Below are 26580 nucleotides of genomic sequence, written 5' to 3'. Positions count from 1 at the left end.
CAAAGTCCGTGCTGCTGCAAGGTTATACATTCATTTGAGCTACAATAAATTCTTGCTTGCGTCTTATTTAAGTGATACTTTTTTGATCCCACAACCAGGGAAATTCCTCCTCTGCATTTAACCCATCCATGAAGTGAAACACCACATACACACTAATGAATACACACACACTAGGGGGCAGTGAGCACACTTGCCCGGAGCGGTGGGCAGCCCAATCCACAGCGCTCAGGGAGCAGTTGGGGGTTAGGTGTCTTGCTCAAGGACACCTCAGTCATGTGCTGTCGGCCCTGGGGATCGAACCGGCGACCTTCCGGTCACAAAGCCAGATCCCTAACCTCCAGCCCACGACTGCCTTCTTTGGACAAATACCAGTTTGAGTATAAATATTGTGTATCCACCTGTATCCATGCTGCTGTCGGAGCTTTGGAGCTGATTAGAGCTTAACTTTATTCAGCTTTGGCCCAGATTCGCAAAATGTGTTTAACTTGTGTTTCATGGTACGTGGCTCCAGGATTTCTGGGGTCCCTGGCCACCAAACACAGGGCTCCTGTGCTCTACGTTTACATTCACAGCTGCACTTTTGTTGGTCGTCTTCCACGTGGAAATGTTTTTTCAGGGTTCCTTACTAAAAGAAATGGTGCCATATAGAACCATAAACGCCCAAAGAACCCTTTGCATGATTAGAGTATTCCTTGCATGGTGAAGGCGTTGGTCAGATTGATGGAGAACATGCAGTAGATGGTTCTGTACAGCACCTTTTTGAAAAGGGTTCTATATAGCACTGCTGTTATGATATCAAGCTTGTACCAATAGAAGAATCCTTATAATCCATGTCGAACCATATAAACTACACTCTCCATCATGCAAAGGGTTCTGTAAGTGTTCATGGTTCTATATAAAAACAATTTCTATACTATACTATAAGAGCCCTTGAAGAACCGTCGTTTGTAAGTGTCTAGGTATGTCTTGACAGCTGAAACTGAACGGTTGAACAGTTACTGTGTCCATTTTGGTGATTTACAGAGACCAGAGACCACTCTGGACCATCCAATCGTGCCCCACCGCTCGAGCACATTTAACATCAGGCCGTGTAAATTGGCCTCTGAGGTGGTGTCAGACCTCTCTGGGGGGCAGTTTGAGTGGGGGGTCTGGTCCAGTGAACAAGCTCACAGAATCAGAGTTTACTGGTCGAGTGCACTTCCACCTTTAAGGAGTTTGGAGCTTAGATAAATGGTTAATACAAGTAGTCCACCAATAAATATGAATAAATACAACACACAGCCACACAAGGTGTAATGTAAATATGCACATAGCACTGCTTTTGGTGCAACACTGCATCTCTCCGTGAACGTAACTTTTCAGGAGAAGGAAAAAGCATTTTTAACTTTTAATGTATGTTAATGAAAGATTTTAATCCGAGTTATTCTAGAGGGTTTCTGTTCACCCGTTCATCATTCATCACATTTTCACAAGCAACTGATGTTTCCAAAGATAAAACGAAAAGGTAACAAATTGATTTAAAACATAAATTTGCAATTTTTGATATGAAGTGTTGAAATGACAGAGATGATGTCCACTCACTGACGACTTCATTAGGTTTCAATAAAGTATCTATCTATCTATCTATCTATCTATCTATCTATCTATCTATCTATCTATCTACGCTCACTGTCCACTTTATCAGCTCCACTTACTGTATAGCTGCACTCTGTAGTTCTACAGTTACAGACTGTAGTCCATCTGTTTCTCTGATACTCTGTTACCCTGTTCTTCAGTGGGCAGGACCCCCACCGGACCAACTCTGAGCAGGGGTGGTCTTTGTACTAGACAAGCATAGGTAGCTGCCTAGGGCCCATATTAGTCAAAGTCCCCTAAAAATTACAAGTTAGATTTACTGCACATGTTAATGTTGTGTAATGTTTTCCTAAATATATCGACGTTTTAAAATGGGCTGTCATTTGTGATTGTACTGATTATTTTGAGGCAGCCCACCGCCTGGTCATGGCTATAATGGACTGTTTCATGTTACTATATGATGAGACAACTGCGTGAAGACAAACTGGTATGGAAAAGGTGATTAAGCAGTAGTGTACACAACTAGGCACAAAATGGGCAGAGCCCAAAATATATATACACTAAACTCCGACACTTAAAGACATCAGAAAGAAAGGTTCTCCCTTATTAAGTTACTTTATCCAACCTCAAAGCAAAGAAAGACAAAAGCAGGGAGGAAAGGAAAGAGCTTGGCACTTTATTCTTATAGCTGCACAGGCTCAACAGACTGTGAATATTGCTAGAATCAAATCAAATGCAAATCAAATTTATTTGTAGTGCTTTTTACAACAGATGTTGTCACAAAGCAGCTTCACAGAATTCCAGTAAAGACAAAGTTTTAACATGAATGTCAACCCCCCAGGGGAGCAAGCCAGGGGCAACGGTGGCCAGGAGAACCTCCCTCAGAGCTGAGGAAGAACCCTTGGGAGGAACCAAGGCTCACCAGGGGGGGCCCATCCTCCTCTGGTCAGACTACCTACAGAGTTATTATACTACTAATATTAATAGCAGTAATATTAGTAGTAGGAATAGCTGGGAGTCCATGAGAACATCAGTGTAGGGTGGGCAGCTAGTCCAAGGTAGGTGGCGGTAGCTGGGCGTGGGCAGCTGGTCTGAAGTGGGCAGCAGGAGGGCTCAGCAGTCAGTCGTCCTTCAGTGTCCGGCTGGACATGTGGGTGGTTGTATACTCGGACAAAAGGCAGGGAGAGGGAATTAGTTTTATTCTGTCTGGGGGGATGTGAACATTTCCAGAGTGCGGCTAACGACTCCGGCAGATCTGACTATGACAGCTTAACTAACAGGAGAGAACCAGAAGGACACACAGACACGGCAGCACTCTGAGACAGTCTGGCGTCCCTCCGCTCCACCAAATACCTTCTGAGGTTTGTTCTTAAACGTGTTCTCAAGAAAGTTCCTCACAAAACATCTGCGTCAGATTCACGATGTGTCTGAACTGCTCTCACGTGTGTGCAGATTCTCTTCTTTTCTAAGAACAAACCCCAGATAAGAAAACACGGGTGACTCTTCATGAAATATTGGGTTTTAAGAGGAAATTTCTTCTTAAGAACGGTTAGTGAATGAGACCCAAAGTAGGCAGAGTTAGTTCTAGTGTTTTTGTAATGACTGAACCGGCAGGGCAGGTGGATACACTTGCTGAATCTGTTTATTAGAGTCCACATTAACATCCAGAGGAAACACAAAGCAGGCAGGAGCAGGGGGTGTAGAAGGGTCCACAGTAACAATGAACACAAAGCTACTATAAAGAAAAGGCTATAAAGAAACAATGCAGTACACTAAAGACACTAAAACTACAGTGAAACAGCAAACACACCTCCAAACAGAACACACACAATAAAAGGCAGCAAGAGGAGGAACAGTGGAGCACCTGGGACAAGGAGGGGCACAAACTAGACACAGGTGAGGAGGCTCAGAGGAGCAGGACAAGGGAGGAGAAACTAAAAACAAAGCTAAACTGCTGTAGATTGAATGGGTGGAGCTAAACTGCAATAGACTGAATGGGCGGGGCTAAACTTCTGTAGATTTAATGGGTGGAGCTAAACGGCTCTAGGCTGAATGGGCGGGGCTAAACTGCTGTAGGCTGAAAGGGTGTAGCTAAACTGCTGTAGGCTGAATGGGTGTGGCTAAACTGCTATAACCTTGGGGGTTAAATTGCTGTAAGCTGGATGGCCCTAAACTGCTCTAGGCCGAATGGGTGTGGCTAAACTGCTCTAGGCCGAATGGGTGTGGCTAAACTGCTGTAGGCTGAATGGGTGTGGCTAAACTGCTATAACCTTGGGGGTTAAACTGCTGTAGGCTGGATGGCCCTAAACGGCTGTCGGCTGGGTGGGTGTCCATACTGAGATACATTCATGGTTATGACATCACAGCCACAATCACTTCAAAACTGGAAACTACATTTTGAAGCACTTATTTTGACAAAGGTTTGAAATATTTGGGGTTTTCCACACTATGGGCCCTTTAAATGGTGGAGGAGGACACTTGGCTGATATCTTGTAGAGCTTTGAATGGTCCAAAAAAAGACACAGTCAACTTTTCCTCCACCTCCTGCTACCCTCCTCCCACCGAGATGAATTAGCCTTCTTACACAAAGCCTGCCCGGTCTGATCTGAGCGCTGTTTACTCAGTCTGACAGGCAAATACGCCAAATTCCCCCGGCTGCTGAGAAATGCCACAGTCTGCTTCAGAGGGGAAACTACGGGGAGAAAATCTAGGTTCCTCAGACACTGTGTTTAGAAAGGCGAGTGTGTGTGGGGGGTGGAGATGGAGCTCGACATGGCTGTGTTGCAAAGAGGAGTTTATATAACCGACTGTGTGACTCATCGCGAGTCCTCTTCAGTAATTCCAGACCGCGTGTTACGACAGAGAAAAAAGTGATTTGTCATTGGGGCTAGTTATAATTTTAGAAGGCTAAAAACAGACTGTGACATCGGCCGTGACATACAGCGGCATCATAAGTCTGCGAGACGACGTTTTTTTCCTCCTACAGTAGCGTTTGTGGTTAAAGAGGATAAATCGCCTTGAAAGTTTTGCGTTTTCAGCACCTGATTAGCCACACCATCTATTTTAAGCCCATACTGGACATATAATAATAAAAATAGTGGCTTTGACTCAGACAGTAAATATCCTGTACGTTACAGACCTGGTTCACTGCAGAGGATTTTCACGCTCAACCATCTCCAGGGTTTACAGAGAACGGTCCGAAAAAGAGGAAATATCCAGTGAGCGGTCAGTTGTGTGGACGAAAACGCCTTGTTGGTGTGAGAGGTCAGAGGAGAATGGGCAGACTGGTTCCAGATGAAAGAAAGGCAACAGGAACTCAAATAACCAACCAAAATCTCTGAGGAACGTTTCCAACACCTTGTTGAAAGTCTGACACGAAGAATTAAGACAGTTCTGAAGGTAAAAGGGGGTCCAGCCTTTTACTTGAAAGGTGAAAAGATGAAATAAGCAATGGTTCTTCAAGGGTTCTTTAGTAAAGAAAATAGTTCTATATACACTATATTTCCAAAAGTTTTCACTCACCCCTCCACATCACTCAATCCAGGTGTTCCAATCACTTCCATGGCCACAGGTGTATAAAGCCGAGCCCCTAGGCCTGCAGACTGCTTCTACAGACATTAGTGAAAGAATGGGTCGCTCTCAGGAGCTCAGTGAATTCCAGCGTGGTGCCGTGTTCGGACGTCACCTGGGCAGCAAGTCCAGTCGGGAAACTTTGGACAATTTCCTGGTCCCAACTTTGTGGGAACAGTTTGGGGACGGCCCCTTCCTGTTCCAACATGACTGCCCACCAGTGCACAAAGTCCATAAAGACACGGATGAGCCAGTTTGGAGTGGAAGAACTTGACTGGCCTGCACAGAGTCCTGACCTCAACCCCATAGAACCCCTTTGGGATGAATTAGAGCGGAGACTGTGAGCCAGGCCTTCTCGTCCAACATCAGTGTCTGACCTCACAAATGCGCTTCTGGAAGAACGGTCAAAAATTCCCATAAACACTCCTAACCCTTGTGGAAAGCCTTCCCAGAAGAGCTGAAGCTGTTATAGCTGCAAAGGGTGGGCCGACATCATATTAAACCCTATGGATTTCGTCACTCGGGTTCATATGTGTGTGGAGCCAGACGAGCCAATACTTTGGGCAATATAGTGTAGAACCAGGAACACTCAAAGAACCCTTTGCATGATTAAATGATTCTTTTCATCATGAATGAGCTCTTAGCATTGATGGAGAATGTGCTGTAGATGTTTCAACATAAAACTTTTATGAAAAGGCCTCTATATAGTGCCAAGAATAGTTCTTCTGTCATGTCCATGCTTGACACTGTAATAACAGAAGAACACCTTTTTGGTCCTAAAGCACTGTGTAATTATTTTGGTTTAAATGATGATGCAAAGACAGTCGGACTGAAAAGACTAAAAGGTCCTAGATATTAAGCTGATAAAGAACGTGGTGAAATATCTCAATGATTAGGAGTAATGAGGTGGTAAATACAGACATACACTAAATTTCACTGTAATGTCACAGAAGCAGTAAAGTAAATCAGAAACTCTCCAGGTAGCTGGAGAGTTATATGGAGTAAAATAACAACACACAAAGACTTTAGGAAGCAAATAACTGCAACCCAGTAGAATCACATTAAGAATCACTCCGCTTCATATTTATCAAAGCATCTTGGTTTGAAGAGCTGGTTTAAAATAATGACGTGCTCACCAGTGAACGAACACACTAGTGGGCAGAGAACACACTTGCCCAGTGTGGTGGGCAGCCCTATCCACAGCACTTGGGGAGCAGTTGGGGGTGGGTGTCTTGCTCAAGGGTACCTCAGTTATGTACTGTCAGCTGAGGGGATTGAACCAGCAACCTTTTGGTCACAGGGTCAGTTCCCTGACCTCCAGCCCTAGACTGCCCCACAATAACCTGGGCCGGTTCATCCCTCCTTAAGCTACCTGGTGCTCATGATATCAATACCGATAGGCATAGTCCACTACAGCCTAGAGCCCCTGATCTCAAATGGTCTGCCAGCTTCAGCCTCCCAGTAGCTTGGATTACAGGCGCACACCACTGCGTTAGCCTGGTATCGTTACCTTCCAGTTCAGTCAGAATGGCTAATGTGCTAATTTATGAGCTCACTGACTGACATGTTCAACAACAAACACATGAATCATCAAAAAATATCAGTTTCATTGAGTAGACAACAGATCCAAGCAGACGCCACCAACATATGAAGAGACCCAATTTTTATACCGATCAAGGAGGTTCTTGGCTGCCTTCGTGTCCCAAAGATATCGCGTGGGTGGAGTGGGTGGGTGGAGTGATTTTAAACTGGCTGAACCTGAGGTGCTTTCAACTGACCAGCACCACTATACACTCAAAAAAAAAAAAAATTAACCAAACAAGGATGTTTGTTTCAGTAACTGGCTTAAGCAAACTGGACCAATTAATAAAAGTGCACTATTTATTCGATTGAACGAGAATTCCATTCCAAAGACACCCGGATAAGCTCTCCTTTAAATTTTGTTACATCAACAATTGTTTTTGTTGTGGTAACAAAGTCTGTACATTAGATTAGTTTAGATTACATTAGTTTCACCCTTATTGTTGTGGGAAAGTAACCATAGTAAACAAGTCTGTGCTTACAATATGTACAATTAAGGACAGTAGAGTGGTAAACAAACTATAGCTATGCAAATATAAATATAATATGCAGATATAGAGAGTGAGTGGACAGAAAGCGAATGTAAGTTGTATGTACTGTGAGAGCAGCATATCAGTGTGTAACGGGGAGCGAGGAGGCGGACGCATAAGCGGAGATAAGCGGCGTTTATTATGGGCAAATCCAGGGTCATAGTCCAAACGGTCCAGGATCATAGAGCCAACACGGATAGATCGGGGGGCAGACGTGACAAACCAGAATCAAACATACAAACAAAGACCAGTACGAACACGACCAGAACAACCAACAAAGACCAACAAACACAAGGGGCAACACAGGGTAAACGAGGGACAGGTGGAAACAGGAGTCATGAAACAAGGGTGCCAAACCAAAACAAATGCACATGGGCTAAACCCAAACAACATGAACACATAGACAGGACTGGGAGCGGCCAATCGTGGCGCGGTGCTGTCGGAACAAAACCGATTTTTGTCATCGGTTTTCAGTTTTTGGCATAATGTGAAAATGCCTGTTGTCTTTAACACTGTGTGTAAATTTAATTATGAATGGCCCAAAAGAAACGGCCCAAAATGACTGGAAAAAATTCGGTTTCCATTGACTTCCAATAAAAGTAGAGTAGGTGTTTTCCGTCTCCGGTTAAGTTACTATTTTGGAGATATGAGGTTTCCTTCCAACAACGGCAATACATAAAATGACTTTACTCTGTTTGATTCAATTAAATTCATTCAACAGTGTATTCATGTACATGGTCTCCTATATAAAAAGCCAACTAGATTGTTGAGTTCTGAACCATTTTGTCCTGACTCTTGCTCCCAGAATGAGGTTCTTGTGTGTTCTGGCCCATTTCCACCACTTCCCAGAGTCACTTGTGGTGGTCAGATGTAACTGTGGTCAGGCTTTTGAGTGGTGCGGCATGTTAAGCAGTGTGGCTGTGATGGTCTATGATGTTGGTTCTGGATATTTGTTTGGTTTACCATGTAGAAACTATTTGATTTGCACAAGAAAATTAAGAGAAATTAGACAATTAACGTACACATCAGCATATATCATCTCTCAAATCAACCCCAAAAAGTTTCTGAACTAAGACAATTCTGTGAAATGTACGTGAACTAATCGTTCCATCTTGCATGCTCCTGGATTAGTGTTTAACTGGATTACAGGGCTTTTACTGACTACATCTGGTGAAAATGACCATCTTTCCCAGCTGTTGTTTATTTTATTATGAAGTTATGGACATTTGAACTGTAAGTTAATGTACATACTCACCATACTGGATCATAAACTAAGACTAAAACCACCACTTTGTAGTGTTCTGGACTCTTAAACAGGGTTAAGAAAGGATTTTGACTGGGAAATAAAGCCAGTGAAACATCTTTTTGACTTTATACGGTATTGTGAACTTTGCCAACACAGCAAATACAATGTTACTTAAATAATCCTGCAGCCTGTATTGGGTCTCAGTGTATAAACATAAAGCAGCACATTCAGCTTCTGAATGGAAGGACATCGGTGGCCAGCATCAGCGGCTGTCCAGCGCCAGTTCTTTTCCACCGTAAGCTGTTGTTGTGTTGATCATAATCATAAAGATGTCAGAAACATGGCAATGGTGCTTTGGATTAGGACGTACCCCAATAAAACTGGACATGCTGCAGAACAGAAGCTCTCTGATTGATCACTGATGTTACTGGACGCTTTCAGAGCCCGTTTCATTGTATTTGTACTCATCAAAATGCCATCTATAGCTAAGTGTCCATTGATTCTCTGTGTAAATTGCTGGCAATAAAATGAAAGTGCATTCAAAACATGTGCAATATTTGCTGCCCAGCCACTTGTTTTCCATCAGCCTGACATTAACCATAAACTTGTTTTATACAGTGGTGTGATTTTTGCAAGAAACTGATGCCGCATCTACTTTATAGATTAAAACTTTTTTTCTTCATCTCTGTTATGTACATCACAGCTTGAGTGCCTTTGGCTTCCCTGACTTTCCCATAACATGAGTTTCCGTAAACTTTTTGAAATGTTGAAACATTTATTTAAAAAAACAAGACAAAACAAAACTTTGTCATTCATTCAAACCATTTACCCCCTTAAACAGCCAGCCAGTCCAAAGTTTTATTACACGAGTCTATAATCTAAGAGCAGCCCATCTAATGTGCATTGAAGTCTCTGTAGTTACTGAATAATAAGCCTTAGTATGAAGTAAATCAGAGATTTTAAGGGGTTAATCAAACTTTTAATAAAAACTAAACAATTATTTGAAGGCTACCTACGTAAAGACTTCATAACACATGCATAAGCACTCATTAACATATTTATAAAGCAATACTCAAGTATTTGTAAGATGCTTATGCCAGTAATCACAAGATACCATAAGCTGTAGTAAATGACATTGTATTGAAATAAGTGTTTCACTCATGTTGAACCACATAGAACTTACAAAAACCTCCAAACTAGACTTTTCTTCTTAGTGTTGTAACTTGGGAATGATCCTTCATAAGGGCTTTTATTAATAAAACAAAGGTCCATCACTTTAGTTTAAGATCCCTCATATCAACGCAGTGTCATTAACTTTATAAAACATCTTATGCCATCTTGCAGTTGCTAGCACAGCTGGTCATAAATACTCAAATACTGCCACAGAAATATATATATATATATATATATATATTAGTTTATTGCATTCTTATGTAGTCCCTATGTAGGTGGCCTTTACAGAAAGTGTTGCAGACAAAATATGTTGTGAGGACATTTCTTACATTTTTCAAATGTTCAATCAAATGCAATGTGAAGAACACACTGCAAAAATGGGACAACCTAAAATCTACAGTTTAAGTGGATTTATTCAACTCAAACATTTGAATGAATGCAGAGCAGAAGGCTCAACCTGATTCGTCACAAGCGTGGCTTTGATTGGTCAGAAGGCTGTCCCTGATTGGCCATGAGCTTGGCTTTGATTGGTCAGAAGGCTGTCCCTGATTGGCCATGAGCTTGGCTTTGATCGTTCATAAGCTCGGACCTTATTAGTCAGAAGCTCAGCCTTGATTGGTCAGAATGAGGCACAGTCTCAGGGCAAAATCTAAAATCAAAATCCAAAACCAAGCAAGAGTCAAAAACCGGAATAGACAAAAACATAAAGGCAATCAGAGCAGAAGGGCAGATACAAGAACGGTCAAAGGGTTCAAAACACAAGTCAAGGAGTCAGAGAAAGACCGTTCAGTAGTCCAGGGAAACGGGAAATACCTCGGAATGAGGAGAACAAAGCAGAGACTATTTAAAGTCTGAGACAAACACACACAAGACTGAGAACGAGGCACTTGAGTGTGTTTGGAGGAATGAATGACGTCATTGGGACTGGAATTATGGGAAATGGAGTCCTGGAGCGTGCCAGCCAAGGGAGGAGAACCTGGTGACACTTTAAATCAACTTTTTGATTATTGTTTAGGGTTTTTTTTTTGTTTAATGTATAATACATACATGTTTACAAACAAGCTCATACGGGTGTGTGCAAAAGTTTATGCACCCCTGGTCAAATTCCATGTTTTGTTGATTTTCTAAATAAGCTACAAACCTTTTAATTTTATTTTTTGCACAATGATTGTTTTTTCGCTTAATTGTACTGAGGATGTGGTAGCTTTGTTTCAATCAGCTAAACACAGAATTTAACCAGGGCTGTTGAACCTTGACTGTTATAGCTAGGACTTCAGTTTGAGTCATAAAAGTAGAAACTCGTTCAAAAACAGGAAAGAAATCCAAATATGATGCTGCTAATTCATGTTAGGGCCCCTATGAGATTCTACTAACCCGTTAGGGTTAGGGTTACATATGTTTTAACTGAAGCTTGTAACAAACATTAACATAACCTTGTCTTCAAAGGTCCCGACCAATGGGAGGGCTCGCTTGGCTGTATCTACCAAGATACCACAGAGGAAACAATCCCAACTGGACAGAATTCTGTATAATTTCAAGATATTAACCCTTTAATTTCCAACTGAAAGAAAAGTCTTACTGCAACACTTGCAGAGTTAAAATGCAACAAGCCCGATATTTCTATTAAGTAGCAATGAACAAAGAATGAAAAACATGTATTTTATGATTGCAGAAATAATCGTTTCTACTCTGAAGGCCAGGACAATCCTGGTTGTTCCCTTTCTGCAATTATGGACTTACTTTCTGGAAAGTAGAAGAGATTGACTTCAGAAATAATGTAGAATATCCTACTATTTTCTCTTCCTTTGTCTATCCTGGGCCTGTGCTGGCCTCTCGGCATTTCTGACAGAGCGGATTCGATTGGTTCTGATGGCTTATAGCCATGAATTTAAACTCCATCAAATATCACAGCTGATGACCCTCAGGATCGGGATCTGGTCCACATTTCACTGAGCAGTCCGAAGGGACTGATCAGCACTGAAGTATTTCAGACAAATCATTGATAACGGACAGTCCACTCTACTGCTGAACCTTTCGGAAAAACTCTGGACTTCATCGGACTGTTTTTCGACAGTGTGGTCAAAGATGAGCTGTCCCACTGCTGCTAATGATAAAGCACAGCGTTGGCTTTATCTGAGAATGTCTTTCTTCACATCAGCATTGCTGCTCTCCTTTGCTGAGGATTCAAAGGCCCAGGATGGAAAACTGAGTTTACTTTGGCATAGTTGAATAAGAAGAGTACATGGAAGTGACACACTGTGAACCTTAAACACTGCTGTCTCCTCTTTTGAATACAAATTCCACATTTGGAAAAGAGGGAATAAAATGGGCCAAAGCCACAGCCCTAAACTGTTATATATTAGCCTTGACTCATTTTTAAGCCGCCAAAAATGACACACACCAACCCACATAGTTTGTCAAGTCAAGTCAGGCTTTGTAATTTCAGCTGTAAACAAGTTCACAGTGAAGCGAAACAACATTCCTCCAGGACCAACGCAGGAACTCAAGTGTGACACAATACAATCAACACAGGGCAGACAATACAATACAATAAATACAAAAGACTTACAATAAATATAAAACGGGACACGGCAGCACACGGTACTGAAAGCATGTGGAGCTGTGCAAAGGAGGATGGAACATACTATAACATTAGCAGATTAGCAGATAGTATGAAGTACGAAACAACTACAGCCGAGCAGCGGCAATGAAAATGCCAGACTGTGTGCAGAAATGCAGCTCCAGGCTGTGAAGGAACGTCAGCTCTTTTCATTCCCTTCACGATCCGAACCGTCGGAGGCTGATGATCATCTTTAATCCAGGCTGAAGGGCTTCCTGTTCAGCTTCTTGATCAAATGTTCTGTTCCACCTTAAATGCTGCAGCTTGTACAGTCACCAGAATGTAACTGCAGCACCATTTAAGGTGGAACTGAAAATTCCCAAACCAAGCTGGTCAACAGGAACTTCAGCTCCCGCATCTCTAACAGGATCCCGGCAGCTTTAACTCAGAGCTGTTAGCTTCTCTGCTCATTTCACTCCGGACAGTCTCTCCAAGCTCGGACAGCATTGAGCAGCTCCGCTCAGCGTCCGACCCTGAAGAGACGGAGACGCAGCTCCACCTTTATTAGCACCACAACCCCCACAGCAGCCTGTCAGCAGCCCTGCTGGGGGATTTGATCCCTGTCTGACGGCTGAAGCAGATCATCTTAAACTCGGAGCTTCACAGCCAGAGCAGCTTTGATTTACTTTGCGTTGTTGTTGAGATCGAATGCGAGGAGCTAGTGCTGGTACTGTTAGCTGCTAGAAAGCTTCAGCTAATTAGCATAGCTAACTAAATAGTTTGATGGCCTAACTTACTTAGAGGTTCATTTTACTTTTCCTGCTTGTGTCTATTTCAACATATCGCATACTGTGCGAGCCAATCAGAACAGAGCTCGTTTTATTATTTATGATCCCCACCAAAAAAAGAAAAGCTTCTTCTTTACATTTATGGCATTTGGCTGATGCTCTTATCCAGAGTGACTTACAACTTGATCATTTTTACACAGGTAGGCCAGGGTGGTGTTAGGAGTCTTGCCCAAGGACTCTTATTGGTATAGTGTAGGGTGCTGCCCTGGTGGGGGATTGAACCCCAGTCTACAGCATAGAAGGCAGAGGTGTTACCCACTACACTATACCAACCACAATCTTTCATTCTAGGCCAATTCTAGTTTTTAGAAAGTTCGCAAAGCAAGCAATTGTGTTAGCAATGTATATTCCATTTGAGAAATTTGCTCTTTTGTTGTATTTTCCTTGAAAAGAGGCTTGTGATTCATCAGGCTGCTGGAATTTTCCTCTCTTTTCTACATCAAAGTAAAGTAGATCCTCGCTCTCCACAGCGGCCCCTTTGTGTTCTCTGATTCTGGTTCATGCATTCAAGGCCATCACACACCAGCAGCATCCAAAAATGAGAAACTTTATGGTGCGCACCGACCCTGACACACCGGGACTCTGAGCTCTGTTCAGTTTCTTAGCACACCACTTGGCAATTTGCCATTACTGCATTCAATTAAAGCCGTATCAAGACCATAAAAAGCCACAGTAGATCACACTTGGCTTGATATTTATATGGAGAAAGGCAGGCAGTCAGTCAGACTAGCCTAGTCTTCTTATTCCCCTCATATTTTTCAGCTCAAAAACAAGTTTGGGAAGTAAAAAACGGTGTGATACATGATGTTAGAATCTTAATTTTACTCAATTTAAAGAAGTAGAGTGTAAAAAGTGCTCTAAACTTACATATCACTTACATGTCACATACATTAACCTACATATCTCACTTACAGAAAGTGAGCCTTTCATCACAGAGGAGACAATTCTAGGTCAAAGCACATCATACCACAGCTGAATTAAAGTATTGTGCACAAATAAAAAAAAAGGGTTAAACCATGTTGAGAGATCTGGACTCTAGAATTGGACTGGAAGCATTTCAAACCTGCAAAAGGCTCTGTTTCATCCCAAATCCTTCCATGGGTCTGCGAGCTGGACTAATTTAAAATTCAGTCCTCTATTTTCCTCTTCTGCTGCCTTTATTTAGTGTAATTGACCATGTCTCAGTATTTGAAAACAGCGTAAAGGTGCAGACTAAACACCCTTTCTGTTTGCCTGCTCTGTAATTGCGTGTTGATTTTGGCAGTGAGTCGCTTTACTTAGTCAGGCCAAGCAATTTGTTCTTCTGTCAATATTAACAGCAGGACCTATACAGTAATTATATGACAAAATCAGATCAGAAGTTAATGTGAGGCTTCAATTAGAAACAGCATGTTATACGTGGACAGTGGCATAGCACAAACTCTGAAATACACACACGAAAAAATGCTGAAAAACTGTTTGTGATGAATTATGCTATAATTATTGGAGAGTTATGCACTGTCAGCCAAAAGTTTGGGAATACTTAACTTTTCAAACTGTTTTTATTACAATAATTCAATCATGTTTTGCTTGTCGGTTTACAAAAAACACAATAAAACCTTGTCAGGAGCTCATTCACTTTGGAAATGTTCAGTGTGCTGCACACTTAATCACACCATGGCAGGTTAAGTTTAGGATAAACAGTTCAGATCAATCAGTGACAGCCTTCTGACCAATCAGAGCCTAGCTTCTGACCAATAAGAGACAGCCTTTTAATAATTAAGGCTATGGTTCTCACCAATCAGAGCCGAGCTCCTGATCAATCAGTAACAGCCTTCAGACCAATCAGAGCCTAGCTTCTGACCATTAAGGGACAGCCTTCTGACTGATCAAGGATGAGCTTCTCACTAATCAGAGCCAAGCTCCTGACAGGTCTTCTGACCATCAAGTCTAAACTTCCGACTAATTAAGTCCAGTCTTCTGACAGATGAGGGGCAGCCTTCTGACCATCAAGAGCAAGCTTCCAACTAATTAAGTCCAAGCTTGTGAACAATCAGAGCCGAGCTCCTGACCAATCAGAGACAGCCTTCTGACCAACCAAAGCTGAGCTTCTGACAGATGAGGGACAGCCTTCTGACTATTCAAGGACAAGCTTCTCACCAATCAGACCCAAGCTCCTGACCAATCAGAGACAGCCTTCTGACCAATCAAAGCCAAGCTTGTGATGGATCAGGTTGAGCTTTCTGCTGAGTATCGGACCAATCAGGTTGGAACCTCTGACTTATTAAATCTGAGCTTCTGGGGAGAAAAAGAACATCACTGCAGTCTGGACTGTGAATATGAGCTGTAGGCTAAGCAGGTTCTGGTTAGTTCTTAGGAGTGTTAAGCAGTGGCGGCAGCTCTGTCTCAGAACTTTTGGTCTTATGGATTGCTCTTAGGGTCTCACATATATAGTGAAGCTAGCAGAAACTATCAATATCACAGAAGTGGGTTTTTCGTCATTTCTGACCGATATTTTTGACATTTATGGCCTGAACTGAAGGTCTAGCTCTAATAGTCATGGAACACAACTGCTCTTACCAAAACATTGATTGTCCCACGTCAGTGAGAATATATTTTTTGTGATAAGAGCACTGAGAAGTACAGCTCCATCACACTGAACTGTTTTCTCTGCCTGTTTTGTGGACGTGTAATGCTTGATGGACCCTGTCAAGGATGGAGAAACCAACACATCATCAATGTTGTCAAGTGATTTTTACTAGCCTTTGAATTTACTGCTCTGAAGGTTTAAATGATAAATTAATAACTCGCCATTATTATTATGGCTAAATAGGTTGCTGTGACAGGGAGTAGGGGACTCAAACAAGTAAACATACAAATGAACGATTTATTTGACCTAAAATCTGTTTTTACACAGTAATATTATTTCAGTATCAAGAAAAATAATTATTTATTTATTATGTCCACTCTTCACCTTTATTCCAGCTTCCAGTCTTTACAGGAGCCTCACTTTCAGCTCCTCAAAGAACCTGCAGACATGCCTCCAAAGCTCAGACTGAGTAGCTGGTTGATGATTTTCTGAAGTGATTAAACCCATTCAGTGGTCCTGAGGTCTGGACTCGGGGTGGTCAGTCCATCGTCCAGCTTCTTTGTTTGATGTGTCCGTCTCCTTTTCTCAGTGAGGTTCTTCTTGATCAGCTACACGTCCTTTCAGACCCACAGCACTGAGTGGTCTTCTCACAGTGGAAGGATGGACAGAAGCACCTGTGGATGTTTTCAGATCTGAAGCAGCTTGATGTTCTCCTCTCTCTCAGAGATCAAAGCTTTCAGCGCTGTTTATCTGATGGGGGCCGTTTTACTGTCTAGCAGGTTTCCCAGGTGGTTGTTAGGAGTCCCATTTTCTCTGTAGCTTCTTCTCTATCATTTCTCGAACTGCATATTTGGAAACTCCTGTTATTTTCACTTATTTTCCCTTCAGGTTCTCCTTCATTATGCAAGTAGATCTTCTGTCTAACCTCCTTAGAAATAGCTCCAGAGAAACTATAATAACTTGCGCTCAATGGCTGTTTTGAATGGAACATAAAAGAAAATGTGCTCTGTGACTTTTGAACTGAACTGTGTTTGAGCTTAATAGAAACTTTTTTTGCATCTTATACAAATGTCAGGGGCTCTGGTGACACAGTTTTTGTGGACTCTGAAGATAAATATACCCAAAGGATTAACATGTGGAAGGTTTTTATTCACTTAATTGAAAAGTAACAGTTAAAATCAAGCATGAAGGAAGCCAAGGCCTCCCAAAAGCTTTGGTGTGTATATTGAACTGTATTGTACATGATAGGAAAATGAATATACATATGCTAATGCATAATTTCCATCAGTATGCAGTGAGGCTGCTGAAACTGACAGACCTGATCCACGGCAGGGAAGAGAGATTATACCTGCTTAACGCATACACAGAGCTCAAACACATGGCAATTAAATCAGTCTGCTGACATCTCAAAAAAAATGTGAGGCGAGAGGTCCACAGACGCATTAACACACTTTACACACCTCCAGCTGCCAAAGGCTTTCTCAATCCACCACAAACAAAAAGTGCTGTGTGCTAATAGGAGAGACAGGGTTATTACTGAGAAACCGAGTACTTACAGGGCTTCTCTCAAGGCTTCCACTGCTATTTACTTTGTAATCATTAGCTGACAAAGTAATTAAATAATAATAACAAAAGCAATCCAGAAGAGGTAACAAAAACTGGACACTTTATTAGAAACGCCTACCTTGTGCCTCCACCAACTGGCCACTTTATTAGAAACACCTACCTTGTGCCTCCACCAACTGGCCACTTTATTAGAAACATCTACCTTGTGCTTCCACTCACTGGCCACTTTATTAGAAACACCTACCTTGTGCCTCCACCAACTGGCCACTTTATTAGAAACACCTACCTTGTGCCTCCACAAACTGGCCACTTTATTAGAAACACCTACCTTGTGCCTCCACCAACTGGCCACTTTATTAGAAACACCTACCTTGTGCTTACACTCACTGGCCACTTTATTAGAAACACCTACCTTGTGCCTCCACCAACTGGCCACTTTATTAGAAACACCTACCTTGTGCTTCCACTCACTGGCCACTTTATTAGAAACACCTACCTTGTGCCTCCACCTACTGGCCACTTTATTAGAAACACCTACCTTGTGCCTCCACCTACTGGCCACTTTATTAGAAACACCTACCTTGTGCCTCCACCAACTGGCCACTTTATTAGAAACACCTACCTTGTGCTTCCACTCACTGGCCACTTTATTAGAAACACCTACCTTGTGCCTCCACCTACTGGCCACTTTATTAGAAACACCTACCTTGTGCCTCCACCAACTGGCCACTTTATTAGAAACACCTACCTTGTGCTTCCACTCACTGGCCACTTTATTAGAAACACTTACCTTGTGCTTCCACTCACTGGCCACTTTATTAGAAACACTTACCTCGTGCCTCCACCTACTGGCCACTTTATTAGAAACACTTACCTTGTGCCTACACCTACTGGCCACTTTATTAGAAACACTTACGTTGTGCCTCCACCAACTGGTCACATTGTGCTACACTTCATATAAGCGATCAGACATGACTATAAAATACTGAGTGCACATATTGATTGGATTCATGTGCATTATAAGTTTTAGTGGCATGTTAGTACAAATTATGGTTTCCTAAAGTGCTAAATGGGTTTAAGTGCACATCAGTTCAGCAGTCATCACCTCATACCCTGTATATTTAATCAAATCATGAAACATTTATGGAACAGCGCTTTGAAGTGCTCTGCTGACCCACCAACAGGCCTAACGTCATTTACTGTCCATTGCATGGAAACGTAGATCATGCTGCTAAAGTTTATATTATCCCCTCAGTTTTGAAGTCTAATAGCTCGATTTCAGGGGCAAAATCTAATCGGAGCTCTATGTACCCATATCAGATGCTTAAAAGCCTGAAAACAAGTGTTCATGGCCATTTTATTAGAAACACCTACCTTGTGCTTCCACTCACTGGCCACTTTATTAGAAATGCTTACTTTGTGTTTCTACTTACTGGCCACTTTATTAGAAACATCAACCATGTGCTTCCACTCACTGGCCACTTTATTAGAAATGCCTACTTTGTGTTTCTACTTACTGGCCACTTTATTAGAAACATCAACCATGTGCTTCCATTCACTGGCCACTTTATTAGAAACACCTACCTCATGCTTCCACTCACTGGCCACTTTATTAGAAACACCTACCTTGTGCTTCCACTCACTGGCCACTTTATTAGAAACATCAACCATGTGCTTCCATTCACTGGCCACTTTATTAGAAACACCTACCTCATGCTTCCACTCACTGGCCACTTTATTAGAAACACCTACCTTGTGCTTCCACTCACTGGCCACTTTATTAGAAACACCTACCTTGTGTTTCCACTCACTGGCCACTTTATTAGAAACACCTACCTTGTGCTTCCACTCACTGGCCACTTTATTAGAAACTTTATTAGAAACTACTTTGTGTTTCCACTCACTGGCCACTTTATTAGAAACACTTACTTTGTGTTTCCACTCACTGGCCAGAGGAAGTCTGTTAATGCAGTAAGTGTTGTGACCTCACTGGCCTATTCATACAGGATAAATGATCTCTGTAACTTTCCCAAATTATTCCAATCAGCCTGGATCAAAACCTCATCACGCAGATGTTTACCTCAGCATTATACAACAGGCACCACTTCTGAACATCAATAACACGCTGCGGGGCTAATTGTCTTATAGACGACCATTAGGCTAGTAAAGAGGGTGCATTTAGCAAATGCAGCGCTATAAAACAGAAAACACACTGCCTCATTTTCCATCCCCTGTAATTCAGCCATCGTCAAAGGTTTTGTGGATGACTAGTGTCTTGCCCTGAACCTGAAGATTAGGGATCAAAATGAGCTCAATTTTAACCTTTAGTGCTTCAGATCACAAAAGTAGAATACAAAGGAAGGCGTCGGTTCTATGAAGCTTCTTACTCACCAGCTTCTTGTTTGAATTTCCTCGTCCACCTAAATGGTGCAATAGTAACTACCATGCCATTTAAGATGGAATGGGTAAATCTGAAGAAGAAGCTGGTGATAGGAAGCCAGCTTGTGTTTTCTGTTACTTGGCTTTCTTCTAACATCACTGAGATGTGGATTCAAGCAGGACTGCTCTTATTGAGGAGCTCTGAGTTTGGAGAATTATCGAAGGTCATTCACTCTGGAATCATTCCTTAGCAGACTGTAAAAACAACGAACATGTCAGATTCGTAGTGGATAAAAATCATGGACCTTGTCGATAATCACTCGATTTACAGCACGTCCTCAGAGAACACTAATCCTGCTCGAATAGGGCTTTAGGCTATGTTCTATGAGAGACAATCAGAGAGTCAGAGACTTTTTAAAAAAATAAATAAATGATGTATGTGTGCTTAGGTCAACTTCAGCTCGCCCTATCAGCGTGTGCGGTCAGCACAGTGAAGTGTGGTCTATGGAGTATTCATGGTGTGGTTTTGAATCTAAATATGGCAGGACACGTTCTCCCTGAAGAGCTCAGCACTTTTAAGACGGCGCTCGGCTGGCAGTAAACAGCAGCTTTTGTGTTTTAATAGGTCCTGGAGGCAGAAGGAACATGAGAAAGCACTCACCTGGGGAGACGGAGGGATCTGAGGGAGGCATCGCTGCTGTCCCAAAAGCTCACTCCAGAAAATCTCTATCCTCACATGCTAAACACACTCATTTGAATTGTAGATTTCAGATTGTGGCCTAGATTCTGTTGAGTCGTAACCATTAGATATCTAGAGTTATAACTGTCAGTTTTGGTGGATTTATATACTATATATATGCTGGCCGCTTTATTAGAAACACCTTGTACATCCACTAACTGGCCACTTTATTAGAAACACCTACCATGTACATCCACTAACTGGCCACTTTATTAGAAACACCTACCTTGTACATCCACTAACTGGCCACTTTATTAGAAACACCTACCTTGTGCTTCCACTCACTGGCCACTTTATTAGAAACACCTACATTTTACTTCCATTCACTGCCAGTGAGGTAACAGTGGGCTAAAAATTTTTTCACAGTTTGTATTTAAACAGAAGACCAATCAGTGTTTCAAACAATATTTGACTTTCAGTGAGACACACAAAGCTTCACCTCTCTGCAAAATAGCATATTGTGGAGGGAGCTACTAAATGGCTAAGCTAATGTTAGCTACCTAAGCAAACAAACTACAAGAGTGTGCCTTCTGGCTTAAATGATTGCTGATATATCTAGTAATTGTTTCAATATTTGTTGAATTTTATAAATAAACTGTTTCAGGGTCGTGACGGAGAAGCGGCTTAGAAAATGGATGGATGGATGGATGGATGGAGGGTCGTGGGCTGGAGGTTAGGGAACTGGCCGTGTAACCGGAAGGTTGTCGGTTTGATCCCCAGTGCCGACAGTCCATGACTGAGGTGTCCTTGAGCAAGACACCAAATTTTTTTAAGAGTATACAACCTGTGCTACTGCCAATGTGTGTCTATGGAGATTGCAGGGCTATGTACTTGATTTCATTCTGCTGGTAGCAACGAGTGAGGCTGAAACACATGAACTCAAAAAATAGGAGAGGTGTCCAGAAGAATTTCAGAATTTTTAGTTGGATAAACAAGTAAATTTGTGGAGATTTTAATGTTAATGCTGTGATCATTAAACAACTTATACAGCCAAGATGCAATGTTTTGAGGAGCAATAATTTTGCCAGGTTGGATATAATATATTGATTTTCAGTCAATTTCACAGACTGTTGCGTGGTAAAGGCAGAATTGATAAGACTTGGGTTATTATGACCTTTTTTGGCATGCTTTCTTGTTGTGACAGGTTCTGTGTATGCAAAATACATACTGCACATGCTGGTGTCCATCTATGCAATGATTTTTTTTTATCAACAAGCACAAGAGAAATAAAACTGAATTGAACAGAATTGATCATTTTCATCCTGGAAGGCCTGACTCTGCATGATAGAAGCTACCATCGATCCATCTTCTCTATTTCTTTACTGAGCATTGGACTAAATACATCCCTCCAGATTACAAAATGTGGTTATTTTCAACAGAAATCAAATATAACTTTATAAGTAAGGAGTGCTAACTTGGTAAACTGAGTTTATATAATTGGAGCTCTTAAATCTGAGTGATTCTTCTTTAATCCCACAAACGGGGAAATTCCACCTCCTCATTTAACCCATCCATGAAGTGAAACACCACATACACACTAGTGAACACACACACTAGGGGGCAGTGGGCAGCCCTATCCACGGCGCCCGGGGAGCAGTTGGGGGTTAGGTGTCTTGCTCAAGGACACCTCAGTCATGGACTGTTGGCACTGGGGATTGAACCAGCAACCTTCCGGTCAAAGGGCCCTAACCTCCAGCCCACGACTGCCCCTAAAAGTGTACTGAAGTGACTTAAACATCATTGTCACAGGATGTCGCATTTGCCTTAAGTTAGTTTGTGATTTCTGCCCTGCTAGATCTGCCCCTGTCAACTCTAAGTGCTATTATTGTGAAATGGAAGCATCTAGAAGCAACAACAGCTCAGTCTCAAAGCAGCAGACCTTGCAAACTCACAGAACAGGACTGCCTAACGGTCAAGCAAGTAATGCATAAAAATATTCTATTTCATCTCTCACTGCAGAGCTCCAAACTACCTCTTCAAGCAACATCCTCACAAGAACTGTGAGTCGGGAGCTTCATGAAATGTGTCTCCATGGCTGAGCAGCTGCACACATGCCTAAGATCACTATACGCAATGCCAAGCATCAGCTTGATTGGTGTAAAGCGCTGCCACTGGACTCTGGAGCAGTGGGAACGTGTTCTCTCTAGTGATGAATCAGCTTCTCTATCTGTCAGTCTCATGATGAATCTGGGTTTGGTGGATGTCAAGAGAACGTTACGTACCAGACAGCCCAATGCCAGCAGTAAAGTTTGGTGGAGGGGGTATAACGGGCTGAGGCTAGTTTTAAGGGTTTGGGCTCTCAGTTCGAGTGGAGGGTGATGTTGATGCTACGGCACAAAGACATTTTACGCAGTTAAGATTCCAGCTTTGCATCAGCAGTTTGGGGAAGAGCCTTTCCTGTTCCAGCAGTCTAAAAACATGAAGTATGGATTTTATGAGCTTTAGGGTTAATATAACACACATCCAGTCTAAAAGTCCAGGTCGTAAAGTAGACTTTTTCTCAAACTGTGCTGCAAAGCAAAAGCCAAATTTGGTTCAGCGGCGGGTCACAGGCAGCTCAGGTCATGCAATTTGTTCCTGTAAGTGAACGCAGGTGTTGCCCTAATTCCCAAAGCTCAGGCGCTGTGATTTTTAGATGCATCTGCAACACTGACAACAGACGCACGCCTCATCTCCGACCTCAGCTGGAAATGGAGGTGGATTTCTGATCCCAAACTGCAGGCGGACGGGTAAAGCTTAGTGAGGCTTGTCGTCCTTGACCTTATCATAATGATGGACACTTCAAATGCATAGAGTTTTTTCCTCTTCTCCCTTCTGGGCCATCCCTCATGTATTTTTAACATGCTTCCTCTCAGAGGCGGTGTGAGGAGTGATCTAAGTGCTAAGTTTTGGAGAGGCTTTACTTTGCAAGTTTTGGAGTCTGTAACAACAGTGGAGAACCTGAAGGTACAGGACTTAAGTAAGTAACTTAAGTAAGTGAATCTTAATTTACATGCTATATGAAGATGCAGGAAAATTTTAACACCTTGTTTATATCAATAGGAATTCAATTCAAAATCATTAGGATAACATTATTTTGGCAACCAATTCATGTCATCAGCATTGGAACAATGCTCGTCATCTCAGATAGAGCTCAGCTCAGCTCAGTTCAAATAACCTTAGCTCAGCTTACCTCAACTCAACTAAGATCAAATCACCTTGGCTAAGCTCACATCAGCTCAACTGAAGTCAACTCAGATCATTTCAGTCCAAATCAGCTCAGCTAAGCTCTGTTAATTTTTATTCAGTTCATCTAAATTCAGCATAATTCAGTTCCATTCCAGTAAACTCAACTAACCTCAACCCAAAACAACTCAGCTTAGTTCAGATCAACTCAATTAAGCTAAAATTGCTTCACCTCAACTCAAATCAGCATGACTCAACTCAAAACTCAATTAAGCTCAAATCACTTCACCTTATCTCAACTCAAAACAGCATGACAACTCAAAACTCAGTTAAGCTTGAGACACTTCACCTTATCTCAACTCAAATCAGCATGACTCACCTTACAACTCAATTAAGCTCAAGTCACTTCACCTTATCTCAACTCAAATCAGCATGACTCACCTTACAACTCAATTAAGCTCAAGTCACTTCACCTTATCTCAACTCAAATCAGCATGACTCACATTACAACTCAATTAAGCTCAAGTCACTTCACCTTATCTCAACTCAAATCGGCATGACTCACCTTACAACTCAATTAAGCTCAAGTCACTTCACCTTATCTCAACTCAAATCAGCATGACTCACCTTACAACTCAATTAAGCTCAAATCACTTCACCTTATCTCAACTCAAATCAGCATGACAACTCAAAACTCAGTTAAGCTCGAGACACTTCACCTTATCTCAACTCAAATCAGCATGACTCACCTTACAACTCAATTAAGCTCAAATCACTTCACCTTATCTCAACTCAAAACAGCATGACAACTCAAAACTCAGTTAAGCTCGAGACACTTCACCTTATCTCAACTCAAATCAGCATGACTCACCTTACAACTCAATTAAGCTCAAATCACTTCACCTTATCTCAACTCAAAACAGCATGACTCACCTTACAACTCAATTAAGCTCAAGTCACTTCACCTTATCTCAACTCAAATCAGCATGACTCACCTTACAACTCAATTAAGCTCAAGTCACTTCACCTTATCTCAACTCAAATCAGCATGACTCACATTACAACTCAATTAAGCTCAAGTCACTTCACCTTATCTCAACTCAAATCGGCATGACTCACCTTACAACTCAATTAAGCTCAAGTCACTTCACCTTATCTCAACTCAAATCAGCATGACTCACCTTACAACTCAATTAAGCTCAAATCACTTCACCTTATCTCAACTCAAATCAGCATGACAACTCAAAACTCAGTTAAGCTCGAGACACTTCACCTTATCTCAACTCAAATCAGCATGACTCACCTTACAACTCAATTAAGCTCAAATCACTTCACCTTATCTCAACTCAAAACAGCATGACTCACCTTACAACTCAATTAAGCTCAAGTCACTTCACCTTATCTCAACTCAAATCAGCATGACTCACCTTACAACTCAATTAAGCTCAAGTCACTTCACCTTATCTCAACTCAAATCAGCATGACTCACCTTACAACTCAATTAAGCTCAAGTCACTTCACCTTATCTCAACTCAAATCAGCATGACTCACATTACAACTCAATTAAGCTCAAGTCACTTCACCTTATCTCAACTCAAATCGGCATGACTCACCTTACAACTCAATTAAGCTCAAGTCACTTCACCTTATCTCAACTCAAATCAGCATGACTCACCTTACAACTCAATTAAGCTCAAATCACTTCACCTTATCTCAACTCAAATCAGCATGACAACTCAAAACTCAGTTAAGCTCGAGACACTTCACCTTATCTCAACTCAAATCAGCATGACTCACATTACAACTCAATTAAGCTCAAGTCACTTCACCTTATCTCAACTCAAATCGGCATGACTCACCTTACAACTCAATTAAGCTCAAGTCACTTCACCTTATCTCAACTCAAATCAGCATGACTCACCTTACAACTCAATTAAGCTCAAATCACTTCACCTTATCTCAACTCAAATCAGCATGACAACTCAAAACTCAGTTAAGCTCGAGACACTTCACCTTATCTCAACTCAAATCAGCATGACTCACCTTACAACTCAATTAAGCTCAAGTCACTTCACCTTATCTCAACTCAAATCGGCATGACTCACCTTACAACTCAATTAAGCTCAAGTCACTTCACCTTATCTCAACTCAAATCGGCATGACTCACCTTACAACTCAATTAAGCTCAAGTCACTTCACCTTATCTCAACTCAAATCGGCATGACTCACCTTACAACTCAATTAAGCTCAAGTCACTTCACCTTATCTCAACTCAAATCGGCATGACTCACCTTACAACTCAATTAAGCTCAAGTCACTTCCCCTTTTCTCAACTCAAATCGGCATGACTCACCTTACAACTCAATTAAGCTCAAGTCACTTCCCCTTTTCTCAACTCAAATCGGCATGACTCACCTTACAACTCAATTAAGCTCAAATCACTTCACCTTATCTCAACTCAAAACAGCATGACTCACCTTACAACTCAATTAAGCTCAAGTCACTTCACCTTATCTCAACTCAAATCGGCATGACTCACCTTACAACTCAATTAAGCTCAAATCACTTCACCTTATCTCAACTCAAAACAGCATGACTCACCTTACAACTCAATTAAGCTCAAATCACTTCACCTTATCTCAACTCAAAACAGCATGACTCACCTTACAACTCAATTAAGCTCAAGTCACTTCCCCTTTTCTCAACTCAAATCGGCATGACTCACCTTACAACTCAATTAAGCTCAAATCACTTCACCTTATCTCAACTCAAAACAGCATGACTCACCTTACAACTCAATTAAGCTCAAGTCACTTCACCTTATCTCAACTCAAAACAGCATGACTCACCTTACAACTCAATTAAGCTCAAGTCACTTCACCTTATCTCAACTCAAATCGGCATGACTCACCTTACAACTCAATTAAGCTCAAATCACTTCACCTTATCTCAACTCAAATCGGCATGACTCACCTTACAACTCAATTAAGCTCAAATCACTTCACCTTATCTCATCTCAAATCGGCATGACTCACCTTACAACTCAATTAAGCTCAAATCACTTCACCTTATCTCAACT

The sequence above is a fragment of the Pygocentrus nattereri genome, chromosome 16 (genome assembly GCF_015220715.1).
Source record: "Pygocentrus nattereri isolate fPygNat1 chromosome 16, fPygNat1.pri, whole genome shotgun sequence".
Classification (NCBI taxonomy): domain Eukaryota; kingdom Metazoa; phylum Chordata; class Actinopteri; order Characiformes; family Serrasalmidae; genus Pygocentrus; species Pygocentrus nattereri.
This window is presented reverse-complemented; position numbering follows the sequence as displayed.